Raw genomic sequence first — 22979 nt, forward strand, 5'->3', positions numbered from 1 at the left:
TCAACTTACAAGTAAGGCCATAGCATCCAGGTCCAAGGAAGCCACAGTGCCACTTTATTCGGCCCCTATCAGACCCATCATTGAGTATAATACCCTCTTTGGCATGTACCTGACCAAACATATGCAACAATTGAAACACCCACGAAGCATCCTTACAAGGAGTATCCAGAGTATAAACACATTGTCCTGTATGGTTTGCCTTAAAGCTCTGCCTCTATAGTCTGTCTCCTACAGGTTACTGAGAGGCGATCTATCCCTGGAATACAAAGCATCCTCAGATCCAGCACTAATGAACCTTTTGCACATCTGCAAAACAAATGGAATCAGAACCACTGCATCTAAGGATCCATATTTTGCTTGTGACATAAATAAGACATGCTGGTGAGACACATATGTGTTTCAGAGAATTCCCATACTCTGAAACAGGCTCCCCATCCATGTGAAGCATTGTGCATTCCTAACCCTGTTTAAGCATAACCTTGACCAATGGATGGGAAATTGGAAATTCACACTGGGTCTGGCTCCCATGTCTCTGATAGACAGAGGTACAGGCAGACAGTAATGCCCAAACTAACATACCCCCTCCCCACATAAGCTCTGGAAATGTCATAACCAACATACTTCCCTCCTAATAAACGTCTGTGATACGTCGGGACAGAACTGAATTGGACTGCATGGCTAGGCTTATAAAGGCCCTGGTGATCATTAGCCTAGTATATAACTATGAATTTCTGAACCTATGAACTTTTTGCAGTTTTATTTTCTTAAATTTTAGAGGCACTCCCACTTTTGCATTGTATCAAGCAGCAGTACAAGAGAAAGATACACTAAAACATAATGAGAATATAATATGTGTTTAGTTAAGGGACAGGCCAGTAAATAAAAAAGAGCAGGGGTATTTGTAGAGGTTACATATGTTGTTAATGCTGTCAAGTTGAGGTCAGCTCATGGTGACTCTGTGGATAAGTTTCATAAACTCTGTTCTGTCATCAGTCAGATGATCAGTCACTGACAAAGCAGAGTCCTTTACTGTAGTTATTGTATAAATCCTTCACATTGTGAATCTTTCTCTTTTTACTCTGACCTATGAACCTCACCAGGGAATGATGTCTTTTTGTTAATGATCTTCCTGTCTTCATAATATGTCCAAAGGATAAAATTTGAAGTCCTGTCATCTGGGCTTCCAGGGAATAGTTAGGTTTTTAAGTGCTCCAATACCGATTGCTTGTTTTTTGGCAAGTACACAGTATATTCATCTCCACGACTACAGTATAATTCATAGGCAAAAATGTTCTTCCTGTTACGTTTTTTCACCATTCAGCTTTCATAACTGTATGACATTATAGAAATGCATAACTTGGACAGATTGAATCTTCATATGTGAAGATACATTTCTGTTCCTGAAAATCTTAGTTAGATCTGCCAAGTGAGACTAGTCATCAGATTTCTTGACTGATTGCCATATTAATATTAGTTATTGATCCAAGCAGATTGAAGTTACCTATAATTTCTGTTTCTTCTCTGTCTAGACTAACTTTACTAATTTTACCTGTTGTCAGGATTCCTGTCCTCTTCAGACTAAGGTGCAAGCCCATTTTGAGACTATCATGTTTAACCTTGAGAAGCAGCTATTTCAGACTGTCTTTACTTAGAGTCAGTAGTGTGGTATCATCAGTGTAGCAATGGCTCTTGATAATTCCTGCTACAGTTTTCACTCCTTGATTTTCTTCATACAATCTTGTTTCTTTGATTATTTGTTTTCATATAAATTAAATAGGAATGGAGGAAGTATTCAGCCCTGTTCTACACTTTTGGCAGTTTTAAATCATTTTTGCGTTTTGATCAGTGTAAGCATTATGGCATGAAAGCTAACAGATGTTCTGATATAGCCATCCTTCACATTGTGGCCTAGAATTTTTTCATGACTTCCACGGTCAAAGGCCTTACTGTAATCAAATAACATTTAGACAGGGTTTACATATGAGGATGGTAAAACTAATATTTCTCAAAGTGATTATTCTGTACTTGACTAACCAAAGTACCAAACAGTCCCCAGCAAATACAAGATTGATTTCAGTAAAACACACACACACACACACACACACACACACACACACACACACACACACACACACACACAAATACACTCATAAAAAATTATTTGCGTGGGTTGCAAAGGCTTTCATATTCCATATGTGGAAGGTGTCCCCTGCACTCCTCCCTCAATGCAGTCACCTTTAAGGTCTCTGCACTTCAGCATAAAGTGGCTTACCTCCCAAGCAGTTGTGGAATTGTTCATAAATGAACTGTAGTCAGTGAATTTCATTGCACTGAGTAGCTGTTTCACTGCTGAGCCTGTGACTGATTCAGACGCAAGTGCTTCAGTTCTGCAGAATGACCTGCCCCCTTTGCAGAAAGGCAACACTGAAATGAGAGCCAAACTTGGCCATGACATTTACATACTTACCTGTCTAATTCTGTACTATGAGGCCACTCTTGCAAGCAATGTCTTTTTTCATCCATGTATTATCAATATCCTTTTTCTTCCTCCCCTATGCTTTCTCATGATGAAACTGCTTATGTGTCAAGTGACATTATTAACTTGAAGACCCAAAGTGCTCATATCAAGAATGAGCAAAACACATTTCACCTGACAATATCAGGAAAAACATGTTTATGGAAGGCTAACCCCTGCACCCCATCCTCTTATTTACATACACTAATGCCAAGATCACATTGAATCAGAGAAAGAGCAAAATTCACTTATTCACTTTAAGGTGTATTTTCAGTTCCTCCCTTTCTCTCCATCAGTGTGGTCCAATTCCATATAGTAACACTACGATCCATTAGAGAAAACAATACCTGGGCATAACACATCTGGGGGAAAAAAACATCATGTGCACCCAAGTGTCTGCTTTACAAAGATGCAAGTAGAAACCATTATTTTTGTTTATTCATTACTATTAGTAATATTCTGCACCTGCATGCTATCTGAATCATACCTCTCAACTTCTTTACGCCAGAATCAAAATAAGAACAATTTTTAGATATTACTCTAATTCACTTTAAAAGTTAGCAGAACAACAGATTTTTCCTAACTATGCATTTTTCGAACAATAAGAGATATGAATATCTGGCATTATTGACCGACTGCTATCCTTAGTGATTTACCAAAAATCAAGTTTACTGGGGACATGGTAACAATGTGAGGTAAAATCAGAGATGTTCTGCAAAATCAGGAACAGCTGAGAGGTATGAAAATAAAATAGAAACCAAATTAAACTAAAGTGCTTAGAGGTGAATCATGACATTCACCTCTACATAGCAATTGTGCAGATACTGTCTTTTTTTTACATTTAGTATTAATGCAGTAATCTGAGAGACAGGTTCATATTTATTTTTCATCATGCATTGCCTAATGTGTATATGAAGCAATGTTATGCACCTCTACTACACATTTACACACAATTTACACACACACACTCACACACACACACACACACACACACACACACTCACACACACACACACACACACACACACACACACACACACACACACACACACACACACACACACACACACACACACAATCACTGAGGCTAATATGAAGTGTAAGACAAATTTAAACTGTCTACAGAGTGCACATTCAGAAAGAAATCCATAATACAATAAGAGACTCGGTGCTATACAAACTAACCCCTATATAGCTTGCTTTCACAGCACACAACACACTGATAAGCACAATCATGATGGCAATTTTTATAACTAGTTGCAAGGTGAACTTGTGTTCAGAAGTGTTTTCTTAGCATCACTTAGAATAAAACACTGAAGTTATTATCTTTATGCTACAATGCATGTATTTGCATGTTTCAAAGTCAAGGATTTCCCAGAAATATGTAGCCAAAGCCTAACTTATACCTCTTATTCTTGGCCCACTGCACATATTACTGTCATTTGCACACATCTCCCACTGTCCTTAAAATGGGGATGTTCTTTGAATGATTTAAATATATTCTGTGGTGGTCAGCACTACTGAATTTGCTGCCTGCATTGTGGAAACAGATAAGTTAATTAAAATACAGGAATTACATATTTAAAGTGTTACCAGCTGACATACAGTAAAATCATTTTAACAAGGGCTTGAACACTGGGAGAGACTTGGGTATGTATTTTTGGAGAAAAGGCTGCTAACATTCATATTACAGACTGCAGAAGGTTTAGAGTTTAGTCAGAGCCTGTTTAGGTTTTATACAGCTCAGTGCACTAGATTACTAACAAATCAGTAACTATTAAAATTGTGCTTCAGTATGGTTGAGCTGAAACATTAATTTCAGGAGAATCTGGTTTTTAATTTCAGCATAGTTGGTTTCAGACACAGGGTGGTTGCCTGACCTGTAGCACAGATGGTTGAGGGTATGGATCACTAACGAATTTTATCTTACACTTTCTCAGTCTCCATCTGCAGATGCTACTCTTGCTACTGATGAATTGCAAAAGCAATTCAGATTATAATAAAATAGTTGCCAAAGTACTGGCCTTTTTCCTCTACTGCCATACTCTTCTTAACCAAGGCCAAAGTATAAGCCTTTTCTCACTACAGATTTAGTCTTTTTTTTGCCACGTTAAAAAGTACATATATAACATGTGTGTGTGTCTTGGTTGTTGACTGGTTTGTAGTTTTCTGTATATAGGTGTGCTGTTGTATATTATTTGTTTGTTTTCTGCACTGTACTAGAAAAAAAAGCTTAGCTTAGCTGGAAAGCTTGATTTTTTGCAATTTTAATAAGCAGCCATTTTGACTTCTACGTATTTGTTTTCAGTTTTATTGATTACAGTTAATCTGCTCTACAACTATATTTCTTTGGACATGAAAAATAATAAGAATGACTAGTTGATGAACCTTCTAGAGGTATACACTAACTGACTGCTTATCTGTACTAATCTTGAAAAAGAGCTTAGATAAGCTAGAAAGATTTGTTTTTGTAAACAAACATTTTTGGGTTTTTACAGACTTTTTTCAGTTTTATTGGTTTTAGTTCATCTATTTTATGATTACATTTCTTATTTTTTAACTAGACAGCGTATATTCTAAAGGTGCATACTAACTGATAGAGAGGGCCTGCTGTTAAAAAAAAAGTAAATTAGCACCCTGTCAGAAGCCTGAGATTCAATAACAAGGGTGCCGAAACTGAAAAATGAAATGTGACCTTGGAGGTAAACCAGCAAAGTGTGAAACTTCCTGTTACACACTGAAATGTTTTTTTTTGTTTGATTTTGCTTTTCAGTGAAAAAGCCCCCTGCACTCCTACCCTCACTACTCAAATCTATTAACTTTGAGATCATTGTACCAGAAAACGAGGGGAAATTCTCTTAAGATATAACAGTTATATATTTCCCATATATTTGCCCTCTGATTTCAGTGCCTCAAGCTTCCAGGATTTGTAATATCATGTCTCAAAAATACAATGGGAACCCAGCTAAAGAAATATAAAAGTCAGTAATAATTGCATTTTACATATGCTGTTAATCCTTCTATCATGATAATTGGTAGAACGGAGAAATGTTAGATCTTACTAGAAGTCTTTAAAGTGTTAAAATTAGAGGTATAAGGTATGGAAAGAACTATGTAAATATATTATTTTCTGATACTGCCATGTATCTGTGTGAAGTTGGAATGGGGTTAGAAACCATAATGCAGGATTGCTTCATCTATCAATCTGCAATAGTTTCACCTGCTTGTAAACTCCCCCACAAATAGGCTCCCCAGTTTTTTGTTACCCCACAGTAGTCTCATGAACAATGACATGCATTTTAGCAGACTGACATATGCAATGTGGCAAAAGCAATGTCTTCATTGTTAGTGCTACAAAGACAGATATTACGTAATGACTGGCAAACAGCAATACACAGTTAGTCCTTCAGTAATACTTGTGGTGATGGATTCTGAACACCCTTCAACATACAGATTACACTGTTGTTCCAGCAGACCTACATTTTAACAAAATTTTATAATTGCATGTCAGAAATGTTAGAGTCACCCATGTTTGGTGTGGTTTGCTCTCAAAGGTGAAGACCAAGTGATTAAACAAAGTCAGACATTGGTAATCCCATAACTACTCACACGCAGGAGTGGAGCATTGCTATTACAATGCCATTATTAAAAAAAAATCACTTTCTTTTTTTAAATAATGTAATTGTGTGCACAAGATGTCTGACTGATGTACTGTGTATGCACTGGGCATGCACAGTGCATCTCTGAAATGCACTTTTAATTTCTCTTCTTATTATGATTTTCATGCCGTCTGCGAATCTGACACTGCAGGCATTTGCGTTCATTGCAGTTTTAAATCCACAGACAGCATACAAACCAGACTGGATAACAGTGGTCATTTCCTATATTATTAGTGTATGAACTCAGGCTGCGGAAAAGCACTGATCCCAATGTACTATTTTTGGACTGTTGGCTGAGGTAAAACACTGATCCCAATGTAATATTTTCAGGCTGTTGCCTGGGGTAAAGTACTGATCCCAGTGTACTATTTTAAGACTGTTGCATGGGGTAAGGGCACTGATCCCAGTGTACTATTTTCAGAATGTTGCCTGGGGTAAAGGACTGATCCCAGTGTACTATTTTAACACTGTTGCCTGGGTTAAAGCACTGGTCCCAGTGTACTATTTTCAGACTGTTGTCTGGGGTAAAGCACTGGTCCCAGTGTACTATTTTCAGAATGTTAGGTGGGTAGAGAACTGATCCCAGTGTATTGCTTTAGCACAAAGGATTATAAATCATGATTGACATCCTCATACATAATAATGAGCCTAGCCTACAACTAAAAGCTAGCCTGATATAACATAAGTCATTTTTTACAATCCAAACAAAATATGAAACAAAGTCCAAATACACTGAAGGACAGAACTACTAATTAACTTCTACTCTGTCTCCAGACAAAGAGAAGGTGTCATAAAACTCCCTTCGCTAAAGGCTATTTATCACCAAGGTGACAATAAGTTCCTTCCAAAAGTGATGCATTAAAAAATATATATATATAAAATGAAAAAAAATCAGAGAGCTAAAGTGAAGGTGTGTGTGTGTGTGTGTGTGTGTGTGTGTGTGTGTGTGTGTGTGTGTGTGTGTGTGTGTGTGTGTGTGTAAGACAACAGGCACATGAATCAAGAAAGCAGCACCCACTATAGCAACCATGGAAAAGATGCTATATAAAGGAATATCACTGATAAAATACAATCAAAATAAAGTAGTGATCATAAGTGTAAACAAAAGAGCTTTCACCCATAGGGCTTCATCATATCACTGTTAAAAGTGAGCATACATAAAAACAACCATACACTAAAAATATAAACAAAAATCATAAATAAAATGTGTAGAAAAATGCAAATGACTATGTATATGTATAAGTTGTATCAGAACAGAAAACAAGCAAAGCCATCAAAAATGCAAGCATAAAAAATATCCAAGAAAAGTGAATTAAGCAGCAAACATGTCATGTCTAAACCATTACTAAAATAACCTGTGGTCCAGTTTCCTAAGATAAAGAATGTATTTAACTGAACAAGCAAAAGTGAGTCTAGGTGGGTTGTAGGTGTTGGGTCTATATCATATGAGTAAATCACACAATTTGCGAATGCTCATAATATCAAACGTACCAGACCTCGAACGTATTATGGGGGGCTGCGCCCCCCACACTGCCCGCTAAATATATATTCCAACTCCGAGATCATGCTACAGTGAGGAAAGGGCAAATATCCCATTCTTCACTATACCGCGACCTCAGAAAAAGCACTTTGCAGTACAGTACATTCAATATTATGAACGTTCGCAATTTGTGCAATTCACTCATATGATATAGACCTGTAGGTGTTATAGCAAATATGACATTCCAGCTCCTTCCTTTCAAGAGTGACATAACAGTTCACCTCGAGTGGACCCATCCTGATCATGTCCAAAATATGAAAAGTGAAAAAAGAATGACCTGGGAATTCAGTGCTGTGCTTGCAAGAGGATTCTTGCTTAGTATATTTCTAATTTCAGAAGTGTGTTAGACTATCGTTCTTTTATACTTAGAAATAGTCTTCCCTGTGTAAATAAAACTTGAAACTTGGGCACTGCTCTGTGTAAACAAACTTTTCACTGTTACAGTTCCCAACCGCCTCATCTTATATTTCTTTCTCGTACTGGGGCAGATGAAAAAAAAAACTCTGTAGCTCATGAACTCATAAAAGATATAGAAAGGGGGCTCACATTTAAAGGTACTAAGCCACTCCATACTCTCCTTGTTGAATGTTCCTTCTAAATAAGACCTACTGTTCTTACCTTTTTTGAAAACAAAAGAAAGGCCAGGACCCAGAATCTTTCTCACAAGTGCATTACTAGACAAAATGGACCAGTTGTCAAAAATTATGTTTATTTTATTTTATTTTACATTTGTTAACTGGGAAATTCCAACTGGACCAGGTCCATTTACAGCAGAGGCCCGGGGAGAAAAGCACCAAAACGTTACGAAAAAAAAAAAAGAGAGAGAAACAAATTTATACAGTATTATACAAAGGTCATTTAAACAATACAACACGGAGTTAGACATTTTGCCAGACAGACACTGAAAATATATAAAATAAATTGGAAAAATACATTTTCCAGGAGAAACAGCCAGGAATTCCATTTAATGTGCAGGTGTATAATGACTGTGACAAAAAGAGGAGCAATCGCCCGCTATGAGAAGTAACAACTAATAGCCAGAGTTATTGGCTGGGTTTAACACTGTAGAGGGTTAACGTGAGTAGCTTGTAAGTTGGAAAAAGAAGGGGGGAGATGGGAGAGTAAAGGTTAAGTGATACAAGGACATATTCCAGGTGTTTAGTAGATGTGATTTGAGGGAGTTTTTGAATTGTGGGATGGTAGAGGCAGTGGTCAGAGAATGGGGAAGGGAATTCCAGCTTTTAGCAATGGTGTGGGAAAAGAGCGCTTTGCCTGCAGTAATGTTTATGGAGATGCAGAGCAGAGATTTGTCACTAGATTGGAGATTCCAATTTGCAGTGTAATGGGTAAGAAGATTGGATATAGATAGGTTTTTTTCAGGGTACTTAAGGATGTTATATGCAGTAACTAGCTGGTGGTAGTTAAGTAGTTGTGGTAACTCTAGCCATTTTAGTTCTTTTAGCGATGTGTTCTGTAACTGGAGTTTGTAGCAAACTTGGCTATCTTATTGTAACAGGACTCTAGCTTGTTTAGGTCAGTTGTTCTAATATGAGTGAAAACAGGTGCTGTATACAGTGGTGTGGACAGAAGGTGACTCTGGGCAAGGGTGGCTCTTGCTTGGTGTGAGAGAAAGTTTTTGTGCCTATAAAGTGCGCCCATTTTTTGTGAACCAATTTGATGGTTTGTGAGATGTGAATATCAAAGTGAAGATTGTTGTCAATTCCAATACCAAGAAGTTTGGTGTAGTCAGAAGGGGAGATGGTGGTGCTGTTTTTAGAGGTGATGGAAAAGATCAGGGGTGAATCATCTGCATATTGAATAAGTGTGCCATGCTGGGTAGAGCTATTCAGGTCGTTTGTGAAAATAGAAAAGTGAAGTGGGCTCAGTATAGAGTCTTGTGGAACTCCTATGGTAGTTGGAAGTTGGGGGGGCGAGTGCTCCTTGCCATTGGACAGATTTTTCCCTGTCAGATAGGTAGCTTCTGAACCAGGCTATGGTAGATGGGGTGAAAGATAGTGAGGATAGAGAATCTAGCAGAACGGAGTGAGAGAACATGTCAAATGCCTTTGAGAGGTCAAAGAAAATGGCTGATGTATATTTGTTGTCATTACTGTGAAGGTTAACTAGATTAGAGAATGAAAGAAGAGCAGTGGTTGTGATGTGATGAGGGCGGAAGCCATGTTGTGTGGTAGAGAGGAGCTGATGTGTGTTCAGGAATTTCATGACTTGCAAATGGATGCATTTCTCTAGAATTTTAGATAGGGGGCATAAGATGGCAATTATCCTTTTAATCTTGTGGGCATCTGTACTGAAAGTTAAGATCATACTTCTTTTTAATTTCTCTTTCCTTTGGTAAGTGTAGGGACTACTGAAATCACGTAAAAATCATATTTGTGGTTCATATGAAGAAGTGCCCTTCCTTGCTCTTAGGTCCTGAATAGGATCAAAAATACATCTGATAGTCTTACTTTGATACCCCCTTCACAAAGAAATCTCTGTGGAGGTCCTGTGGGTTCTTTAGAAAATGAGTTGTTTCTTTGGACACACCAGCAATTCGCATACCCTGTGACTTTATTGCAGCATGCTTTGTCATTTATAGTTGCATGCTGCTGGCCTGAAGCAATAAGTTTACCTGAGTGGGTGTGCAAAATAAATCATTGCAAAGTTCTTGTGATTGTGTGTGCTTATAAACAGTGAGATCCAGAAAATTAACCTTATTAATTTTTCCAAATCTTTTGGGTTTCTAATACCATGATGGAATTTGACCCCATTCCTAAATCAAAGTATGATTAAAGTTCATGAAATTAGTATTGTTTGTCTTTGATGTTAGCCAGAAGTGCTCTTCTCAGCAATCGCAATGTGCCCAATATTGATTCATTCTGCATGTGACACCAGAGAAATACTGCCAGGCCATCTATCTGGAATTTTGTAAATAATTATATATCACTTGAAAATATTAATATGATTTATATAGAATTGTGATGCTGCCAGCCCTGCTAGCTGGAATTTTGTAAATAATTCCATGTCATTTGTGAATGTTGCTATGATTTATGCAGAGCTATGTGTTATTGTACTGAGCTTAAAGAATGTAACCACAGCATACCCTGCTGGAACATAGAGGATTAACTTACAAAACATCAAGAAAATAAGTTGGAATTAAGTGCTTTATGGTGTGCTATAAGGGTTAGTTAATGCAGCAAGAGGACAGGATGTCTAAAACTGGAGGTTTTTCTATTGTCTTGGAGAGAAGCATTTACTGTGTTAAAAATGTAGTGTTTTATTGCTCTGTGATTTCCTAGCAGCTGCACATCTGAGACATATGTACTTCTCACACAGAGATGTTAAAAATTCTAAGAAGCTGTTTAACCTGGGAAATGAAGTCAAGTGACAAAGAGTGATGTCATCCAAGCTAACCCAGGTGTAATGTTGAATATTAATTTAAGAACTCTCTCAAAGAGAAAGTCTGTGCATTTTGTATCTTGTCTTTGACCTAGAAACATTCATTCTGCACTTCTCATCTGCATTTGCCTTGCTCTGTAAGTATTTTATTTAGGACATAGTATCTTTTAGATATAGATAGGAATATACTAAATATTAGTTTAGATGTTTTCTGTATTTATTTGAGACTGTCCTGCAATGTTGTTTTAAAATATTTCCTGTGATTCTGAACTCTGTAGTTACTGTGTTTCTTGAGTATTGTCTTGTTCTTTTATTATTATTATTATTATTATTATTATTATTATTATTATTATTATTATTAATATTATTAAATATATTTAAATATTTTAATTGTGGCTGACTTGTTTAGAGATATTTAAACTCATAGAGTACTTGTAACAGAATGCCATTAAACATACTGATCCCAAGGACATTGCCAAAAACCTGGCAGATCGATTCAATGCCAACTTCACCCCCCCTCTCACCCCTAAAGGGCCCATTTCAATACAGAAATATTGCCAAATTCTGGTAATTATGGCCACACAGGTAAAAACTGCGCTCTCCAAAGCTAAGAATACAGCATCCATGGGATCAGACGACAACCCAGGCTGTGTACTACATGAACTACAAAATGAACTGGCACCTCACCTAAGTGTCATGTTTAATCATAACTTCACCTCAGGCTTCGTGCCCACTGAGTGGCACACAGCTACAGTTATCCCACTCCACAAGGGGGGATCCACTTTGGATCCTGGGAACTACAGTCCCATCAGTCTGACAAGCCTGATCTGCAAGGCCATGGAACATATTATCATGGAACTTATAAACAAACACATTGGCAACCTTCAAACACTGGACCCCACCCAGTTTGGGTTTGTGAAGGGCCGATCGTGTCTCCTGAACCTGATTGACTTCTTCGACTCAGTCTCCCCTGCCGTGGACAAGGGTAAGGCAGTCCACACAGCCTATCTGGACCTTGCCAAGGCCTTTGACACCATCCCCCACTCTGGAATCATAGATAAACTTACAAAGCTGGGCATGAATCCCTACGTCACTCGATGGGTTGCCAACTGGCTTACTGACAGAACCCACACTGTAAAAGTAGCCGAATCCAAACCCAGCTCCAGACAAGTGACAAGTGGAGTACCTCAGGGTTCAGTCCTGGGACCGCTCTTGTTTGGCATCTACTTCTCTGAAGTACAGGCCAACATTGAGGGACTTTGGCTAACAAAGTTCGCAGATGACTGCAAACTGGGAGCCATTATTAAATCGCCAAATGATGTGGATATTCTACAAAAGGTCCTTACAGAAACAAATGCTTGGTACCAGAGCCATGGGCTCAAGCTCAATGCCATGAAGTGTATAGTTATCCCCTTTGTGAAAAAACATGTACCCATGAATTACCACATAGGTGGCAGCACACTAAACACTGAAAGTGTGATAAGAGACTTAGGAACACATGTGGACAGTGGTCTCACCTTCGATAACCACATCGACACAACAGTCAGGAAATCCTTTTATGTGGCACACCTCATCACTAAGGGTTTTTCATCCAGAAAAAAGGAGGTCATTGTCCCACTGTACGCATCCCTCATTAGACACATCATAGAGTACAATGCCTCATTTGGTATGTACCTCACGAGACATCTGCAACAACTGGAAAGGCCACAGAAACACCTCACTAAAAGAATCACAGGCCTAAAGCAGATGCCCTATGCTGACTGACTAAAAAAACTCCAGCTATACTCTGTCACAATCTCTGCTTAACATACAAGGCCATGTCAAACCCAGAGCTGTTGGACATGCTAGTCTTAAAGAAATTCCAATCTATCCGAGACACACGCTCCAGGGACCTAAACCTTGTCATCACAATAAACAAAACATGCTGGAGGGATAGGTTCCTGACACAGAGACTCCCCATACTCTGGAATAGACTGCCCATACATGTCAAGCAGAGCGCCTCCTTGGCCCTCTTCAAAAGGAACCTTGACGACTGGATGAGAGATAGGAAATTTACCCCGGGGATCACATCTGTTGCCCTGCTAGACAGGGGTCCAGGGAAGTAAATATTGTGGGAAGAAATAGCCAGGGAATTGTTATGGCTAGGCTTGTATAGACCCTATGGCTGATAGCCTAGTACCAACCTATGAACCTATGAACCTATGTATTTGGTGGCACTGTACAAGCCACCCCTAAATAGCCTTGTTCTTGGTCAGACTACCATTTAGATTAATAGTAACATTACACAGTAAGATTGGGCACCCTTTGGTAAGGGTGTTAAAAGTAGTTGAGAAGTAGTGGCTGGTGGCAGCTGGTACTACCTTATAGTCTGTGCAGAAGGGGGCATAGCTAATAAAACTGTGCCATCCTTTTCCAGGTGTGCATTTGTGTTTGTATATAAATCAAATCTCATAGTGTGTGTGTGTCAGCTACTTGGGTAGAGACATGAAGCACAGGTTGGACAGAGAGGGTGCTGGAGGTTTTGGCTTGGCCACTCAGCTGAGATCTTGACCCTATAGCTGTGCTAGTGGGGAGTCTTATTGGGGATCTGGAGAAAGAGGGAGAAACCAGCCCCAGACAGACTGTGATCTCTGTGTGCTGTTAAGGGAAATTGTACTTTACTGTGTGTGTACTTGTCATCCTCCCAGAGTGTATGTCCCTCCTTGATTGCTGGGCCAGTGAAAGGGTGTCACACTGCAATTCATATGGAGCTACATGTATCAGTAAAATATCTAAGTACGATTGTAAATTCTTTTTTATAAGACCCGTTGTTCCTACTGGTTTATTATCAGTTGTGTGAATGACAAGCTGTTCGCACATATGCTGTCAAAAATCAGATTGCCGTTTGCACAATGTCAAGTGTATGGGGTAGTCGAACACACTTATGTGACTGCAACAGTCCATTCGCATAAGTGTGTTTGACAAACTGTATGGCGATCGCGGTACAGTGGGGAGTAAAAATTCATCCATATCCCCACTGTAGTGTGATCTCGGAGTTGGAATATATTATTAGCAGGGGGTATGGGGAGCACAGCTCCCCACTGGGAGAGGTTGCAGGGAGGCTTGCCCCCATGGAAGAACGTGATATGTCGTATAGCAGTTTGATTTACATCAACTCGTATACAGATATCACGTGATGTTTTCAGTGACAATGTCGGCTCAAATGTGTCGATCATTTGGGTCGACATTGTGTAGAAGTGGATAGTCCAGTTTTGGAGGGTTTTTTTTGCTATTGCGAACGGCAAATGTTTTGCCTTTTGCAGTAATGATAGTAAACCTTTCCTACTACTAGTGGAACGGTCTGGGTATTCTTCTTCCACATTGCCCTCATTTCTGCCTGCAAATCCTGTTTTTATGACATTGTATCTCTCTGTACATAAGTCACTATAGTCACTGAGTGTAGTAATTTCAATGATCAATGCTACTTTTATCTGCTTTTCATGGACTACTATATCTGGTTTTCTCGCATCTATTTTTTGAACTGTTGGTAATGGGTGATCTCATGTGATATAAACTTCATCATTTTCTATAATGCTTTATGGCTTATGTTTCCAATGTTTTTCAGCTACTTCAATATTATAATACAATCCCCAATGCAATAGTCTTGCCACATTATTATGCCTTTCAATATACAGTCCTTCTGCCATTAGTATATAACAACCAACAAGATGTGTAACTGTTTCCAGTTCTGTTTTACAAAACCTACATCTGTTTCTCCCACATGTTCAATGGACTTTGTAAACCAGTGTATATGTAGTCTACTATCTTGGGCCAACAATATTAACGTTTTGTCTTTTGGTTTAAATTCACCTCTCCTTAACCATTCCGGCATTTGATCCTGATCAACATGAGGTTATTCCAAGAGTTTTCTATACTTGCAATTATATTTATGTATTTTCCACATTTCTTGCCTTCTCATCTGATCCTTCACCTTATATTATTTCTTTTGTTTTTTTGGCACATTCAGTTGCTGCCTGATTTTGATGTACTTCTGGTTTGATTTCCTTTCCCACTTAACACTGCTGTCCTTCTGCTAAACTAAGCAGGGAAGTCATCTTAGACTTATTCTCCTCATATTTTAAAACTTTCACTACATGTGGGTCTTGTGAGGTAAGCAGATGTGTATGCAGTCCGACAATTGCAGATCTATACATGTAATCAATTTCCAGGAGGCCCATACCTCCTTCAGAACAGGGAATATATAGCCTTGGTTTACACTGATTTTTATAAATCATTTGATAAGCATGAAGCATCCTTTTTATTTTCCTGTCCAACTGATCCAACACCTTTTTGGGCCAGTCAGTCACCCCAAAACTGTAAGTTAGGACAGGATGAGCCAATTGGTTTCTAGCTTTGACTTTGCTCTTAGCTGTCAGTGCCATTTTCAGTATTAATTTTAGTCTTCTAAAATTAATTACCAAGTTTTATTTACATTTTTTCAAGTTTTATTGTTGATCTTTCATCAGTTCCCAGATATTTATACACTCCCTCTTGTTCAAGTTCTTTTATATCACATTCATGTCCCAAACTGAGATGAGAAATCTACACGTTGTGATTTTCTGGGAGCCAAACTGTAGCCATGGCCTAATCTGTTCAGTACATAGCTTAATGAGTTATGGGCAAGACAAAAGAGCAACAGTGACAAACAGTCACCCTAAAATATCCGCCTTTGAATTTTTATCGTTGGAATAATAATTTGTCCTTTATCATGGCTTAACTGCAAAGTGGTTTGCCACTGTTTCATGGTCGCTGTAATGTAAACAAATCAGTGTAGGGTGTATCTTATACATTTTAAGCACTCTTTTACATGAATGTGGGATACTGTCAGATGCTTTTTTGTAGTCTATCCATGCCATACTTAGATTCTTCCACTTTTTATACTTTTCCATTATGACTTTATTTAACAACAAATGATCCTTTCTTTTGTTCTGTTGCCATGATTGAGTTTTCTTCTAAATGACTATAAACTCTGTTGTTATCAATTCCATTGTATAGTTCATGCATCATCATTATATGTCATCAGAAAGGAAGTTATTGGTCTATAATTTAGGATAGCTTGCAGGTTCACTCTTAAGTAGGAGTATTGTTATTCCTGTTGTTAATCAGGTTGGTGTCTGTTTGGGGTGCGCATATAATTCTCATGGCTAAATCTTCATGTAACAATGTTAATACTTTTAACCAGAAGTTAGGTACTGCATATGGGCCTGGGGTTTTTCATGTTGGAGCTTTTCCTAACTTTGTTTCGATTTCTTTTTTTTTTTTTATTTCACCAAGTCCTTTGGGTTTCTAATACCATGATGGGAATGGATCCCATTCCTAAGTCAAAGTATGATTAAAGTTCATGAAATTAGTATTGTTTCAATCTTTGATGTCAGTCAGAAGTGCTCTTCGCAGCACCCACAATATGCCCAGTAATTACTCCTACTGCAATTCATATGGAGTTACATGTATTGGTAACATATCTAAATACGATTGTAGATTCCTTTTTATAAGACCCATTGCTCCTACTACTATTGGAACTGTCTGGGTATCTTTCTTCTACATTGTTCTCATTTCTGCTTGCAAATCCTGATATATTATGACTTTGTGTCTCTATGTACTCAACACACTGTAGTCACTGGGTGTGGCAATTTCGATGATCAATACTACTTTTGTCGTTTTTTTCATGGACCATTATATCCGTTTTTCTAGCATCTGTCTTTGGAACTGTTGGTAATGGGTGATATCATGTGATGTAAACTTCATAATTTTTCTATGATGCTTTGTGGTTCATGTTTCCAGTGTTTTTCAGCCACTTCAGTACCATAATGTTTGCACAATCCCCAGTGCAACAGTCCTGCCACATTATTATGCATTTCAGTATACAGTCCTTCTGCCATTAGTATGTCACAACCAGCAACAAGGTGTGCAACTGTTTCCAATTCGGTTTTACAAAACCTACATTTGTCTATTTCTCCCAAATGTTCAATGGACTTTGTAAACCATTGTGTATGTAGCCACTGTCTTGGGCCACCAACATTGAAATCGCCACACCACATTTTGGTTTGTAAATACTGCCATTAAATCCAAAAAAGCTATTGCTCAGTACCAAATACACTAAGTTAGAAATTAAGGTAATCTCATCTGGGAGAACTAAAGTTTCCTTCATCATGGAATCTCTCACAGCCTCTATATAGTGCTTGTGGGGCAGCACAGTGTAGAGCGTTTCTACATCAATATTTACCAAAATCAAATCGCCAGTGTCAGTAATAGAGTTAATTTTCCTCAGAAAATCAAGTCCAAGGACAAAGGAGTTAGCCCTGCTAGCCAAGGGTTTAATATGATATTCCAGAAAAATTGTTGCTGTTACAATGAAGCCACCTTCATCTGCTATCACTGGCCTGTACAGGGGGTCCTGAAGATTCTTATGAGGCTTGGGAATCCCAACAAATCTGGGTAGCTTAGGATGGGCTACTGCTAGGAAATCATTAAGTCTTCCATCGATAAGATCTTCCTCATAAAGCTGCTGCAGGTTATATTATATGTTCTTATATGCAGAATTAACTGACTCAGTGCTGATTTTATGATAAAAGTTAGTGTTACTCAGCATCCCTTCAATCTTTTGAACATATATGTCAGTGTCAGTAACAAATATGCTCCCTACCATGTCAGGTTTCATGAACTGACGTAATTTATCTGAGCTCATGTCTCTGAGGGCTTTAATTTAATCTTTGCTCAACTGTAAAACTTCTTGTAACAAGGTCTGCTGAGGGCTCTTCTGAGGTCTGCTTCACATTTACTGTCAAAAACACTGAGTGCTGGATTAATGGGTGGATGAAAATCACTTGTTTGTTTTCCATTGTACTCTATACTGGTTGTAGATTACTGATTCCAATGTACTATTTTCAGACTGTTGGCCGGAGTAAAGCACTGGTCACAGTGCACTATTTTCAAACTGTTAGCTGAAGTAAAGCACTGGTCCCAGTATACTATTTTCAGACTGTTGGCTGGAATAAAGCACTGGTCCCAGTGCACTATTTTCAGACTGTTGGCTGGAGTAAAGCACTGGTCCCAGTGTACTATTTTCAGATTGTTGGCTGGAGTAAAGCACTGGTCCCAGTGTACTATTTTCAGACTGTTGGCTGGGGTAAAGCAGAGATCCCAGTGTACTATTTTAAACTGTTGGCTGCAGCAAATCACTGGTCCCAATATACTATTTTCAGACTGTTGACTGAGGTAAAGCACTGGCCCCAGTGTACTATTTTCAGTCTGTTGACTGAGGTAAAGCACTGGTCCCAGTGTACTATTTTCAGACTGTTGACTGGAGTAAAGCACTGGTCCCAGTGTACTATTTTCAGACTGTTGCATGGAGTAAAGCACTGGCCCCCGTATACTATTTTCAGACTGTTGAATGAGGTAAAGCACTGGTCCCAGTGTATTATTTTCAGACTGTTTAGTGAGGTAAAGCACTGGTCCCAGCGTACTATTTTCAGACTGTTGACTGAGGTGAAGCATTGGTCCCATTGTATTATTTTCATACTGTTTAGTGAGGTAAAGCACTGGTCCCAGTGTACTATTTTCAGACTGTTGGCTGGAGTAAAGCACTGGTTCCAGTGTACTATTTTCAGACTGTTGGCTAGAGTAAAGCACTGGTCCCAGTGTACTATTTTCAGACTGTTGACTGGGTTCGGACACTAATTCCACCGTACTATTTTCAGGCACAGCCTGGAAATTTGTATTTGCTCACCAGTATACATTCTACTACATTGTATATCTATAGACTTGTTTCAGGATGTTTTATTTTATGGAAAGGAAAACAAATCCACCCATCTACAGTATACACACACATACACACACACACACACACACACACACACACACACACACACACACACACACACACACACACAGATATATGTATGTATATATATGCATATATATATATATATATATATATATATATATATATATATATATATATATATACATGTATTAAATACAATGAGCAGCTTTCTCATTTCTGCCTCTATCTAATAAGCTTGCATTACATGTGAATATTTTAATCACATGTGACATTGCATTGCTCTTTCCTGGTTATTTGGGTATTTAGCATAATGTGCTTTAATTACTTCCAGACTGCCCAGCATTTAATTTCAAACATTAACTCAATTTCTACCAAGAAAGGAAAAGTGGATAACCGTACAAAGATTAGTTAAATCAAAATATGTTATAGATATATAATATCGAGTATAGTACACTTTGGCAGAGAAACAATTTAACATAAAAAAATATAAAAATGCATACATAGTAATCAAAAAAAATAAAAATACATTTCTACCAGGCGTATGTATTTTAAAGATGAAAATAGTTTTAATGAGAAACATGACATCCATTTTTCTTAAACACTATTTACTGCAATTTCTAAAATAAAAATAAAAACATACTAATCAAGCAGTTACTATGCTAGTGTAAACTGAAACCTTTAATTTTATTTTGAAGAGAATCCCAGGAAAACTGTCCCTAGGTGCTGCATACTCTGTAGTGTTTGTTAACTTTCCAATGACACAGCATTTCAAAGCCTTGTGGAAAATGCTGGTAATATGAATATCGTGTTATTTATGAGTGCTGTTCTTGTAACATTTGGGGCCTGATTCTAAACGACTTGCCCTCAGTATAATTGACTTATTCCAGAGTAAACCTACTTTATAGACAGGCTCACACTGGAGTATGTCACTTACACCAACAGCATGTCTTTTGGAGTCAGGTCCTCAAGTTTCAAAGTGTCTGAAAAGCTATCATAACCAAAACAAACCACAACCCCAATTCCAAAGGTGCTTCTAGACATTATGTTAAAAATGGTATACCAAATGTTGTTAACAGGATTGTAGGCATCTGCACTACTAATTGGATTAAATCCATCAAAATCTTTCATCTGTAATACAAAAAGAGGAATGCAATTAATTCAGCAATTAGCAGCCATGTTTACACCCCTGTAAATCCAAGACTGGTATATTAAGTAACTACGTATTGCCCTGCAGCAGTTTCAGATCCTTACCACATCATAAGTTTTACACTGCATAGTGAAAAAAAAATCATATAAAGCAAAGTGGGTGCATACCTCTCAACTGTCCAGATTTTTGTGGAATTTCCAGATTTTTGCCTTATATTTTTGCTTTGTTCCTTGTAAAATGTGTGGTTTTCTGGCAAGTCATTAAGGATGGTAGTCATTAAATAATGACAGATGTTTGTGTTTCAGCTTCATAACCTTCAGAAAATGCATACTAATGCAAAACTCTTTACTCTATCATCTTTCTAAATTCATATGATCAATATTTAAAATCCATCCCTATTTTTGAGCCTTTATCCCCCCATTATTTTTGGCTTTGTCCAGATTTCTTGAGCTTAGAGGTTGAGAGGTATGAGTGCAAGTACTGTGGTTAGTGCCTTTTTAATAATCACACAGATGTGGAATTAAAAGAACTAGAATCTAAGAATGTGCAACATCACTAAATGTAATATATTTTCCTATTCTGGATTGTGTACTACACTCTACTACTTTTTGTTGCTATTAATAAACCCAGGCTGAGCCTGAATAAACCTAGAGCAGATCAATGTGTTGTCATCCTTACCAGTGGCTTGTTGGTCTAGGGTTATGAATCTCTGGTTGTGTCTGTCATGACCCACCACTGGACCAGTAATCAAGGTGCCTCAAACCTCACCACTGGCACCAGTGGGGGTTGCACACTGGGAGGATAACAGGTACACACACAATATTTCCAGATGCATCTCTCTGCATCAAGTGCAATTTCCCTTAAAAGCACACAGAGACCACAGTCAGTCCAGAGCTGGTTTCTCCCTGTTTCTCCAGATCCCCAATAAGACTCCCCACTGGCACAGCTATAGAGTTGAGATCTCAGTTGAGTGGCCAAGCCAAGACCTCCAGCACCCTCTCTGTCCAATCAGTGCTTTGTGTTCCTGCCCAAGTAGCTGACATACACACTCTTTGAGGTTTGATTTATAGACACACACACACACACACACACACACACACACACACACACACACACACACACACACACACACCTGGAAAAGGCTGGCACAAATTTAGTAGATATGCCCCCTTTTGCCAAGACTATAAGGTAGTTATCACTACCACCAGTCAACTCCTTATCAGCTACTTTAAGGCCCTTAACAAAGGGTGTCCAATCTTAATGTCTATTGTTACTGTTAATACAAATGGTAGTTTGACCAAGAACAAGGCTATTAGGAGTGGCCTACACAGTGTCACCAAATAAATATGCAAGTACTCCAAAAATGTAAATATATCTTACAAAGATCAGCCACAATGAAAGGTTTAAATATGTTTAATAATAAATAATAAAAGAACAAGACAATGCTAAATATATATACAGTAACCTCAAACCGCTCTATAGCTCAATTCAAAAATCTTCTAAAGTCACACTTAACTGAAACTTGGCTCTGCTCTTGCACAGTTCCTAGCTAGTTTAATGTAACATTATTTTAGCAGCCTACACCTGATAAATGTTCACTACTTTCTACTAAATGAATATACAATATATGCGCGTAGTTTACCGTGTATATATCAGCAGAATTTTTTTTAACTTGAATCAAATAGTTGCATATTGTATAGCTTCTCTGACATCTGTTTAGCACATACATACATCAATTTTGTATCAACCATTCTGCATTGTCGCCATTATGTAAATAAGTCAATTATTCTTTTTGCACTGTATGATATGTAAATAATTCAGTTATGTGTTTGTATGGTTCATATTTTAGTGCTATATACTATTCTCTGTATTTTTTCAACTACTGTTGTACTGTTATGGATTTTTGTGAATTTTGGAGCTTTTCTCCCCGGGCCTCCGCTGAAAATGGACCTGTGTCCAGTCAGACTTTCCCAGTAAACAAATGTTAAATAAATAAATTAATTAAATAAAATATATTTACAATAACATCAGAGTTCAAAATCACAGGAAATATTTGAAACAACATTGCAGGACAGTCTCAAATAAATAAAGAAAAACATGTAAACTAAGCTTTGCTATATTCCTAATTGTATCTAGGAGAATTACTATACCCTAACTACTATACCCTAACTACTTACTTACAGAGCAACGCAGATGTGATGAATGGATCTTCTAGTTGTTGTCAGGTCCAAGACAGAATACAGAATGCTATGTCTCCCTAAGGGATTTCTCAACTTAATATCTCAAATATTATTGCTGGGAAAACTAGCAGAATGACATCATTGCTTCTCATCTGACTCCTAGTTCCCATGCCCAAAACAACCATTGATGGCAACTGGTAGCATTAAGCATCTACCTGTGAAAATACACAGACTCAGATCTTAGGCAGATGGTATAAGTAATAAAACAGTTGCATTCCTTCACATTTCAGAACTAGTAATTATTTCAACTTAAAGACAATAGAGAAAGCTCCCTAGTATAGACATTGTGTCTGTTGCTGCACTGAAACTGAAAGATAACATCTTTTTATGGCCTAGCCATAAAGTAATTTAATTTCAGTTATTTTTCTGAAGTTAACCTCCTGTATTCCAGTTTCCACTGTTAAAATATATACATTTAAACAGTTACAATAGTACATATACATTTCTATTCTTTTCCAGTAGGGCACACTGCAGTTACATTTTAAACAGCACTTTGCAAAAACCTTTTCAACACACACTTCTGTACCAGCAGTTTGATATACACATGGCACACAGTTCTAATACATTTGTAACACAAGCATCTTCACTTGCTGCTCATCCAGGAGTGATTATTGTGATCCCAGAGACTGGTCATGATTCAGTGATACTTGGCACAGT

Source organism: Protopterus annectens, chromosome 4.part1, assembly GCF_019279795.1.
Source record: "Protopterus annectens isolate FY-2018-M chromosome 4.part1, PAN1.0, whole genome shotgun sequence".
Classification (NCBI taxonomy): domain Eukaryota; kingdom Metazoa; phylum Chordata; order Ceratodontiformes; family Protopteridae; genus Protopterus; species Protopterus annectens.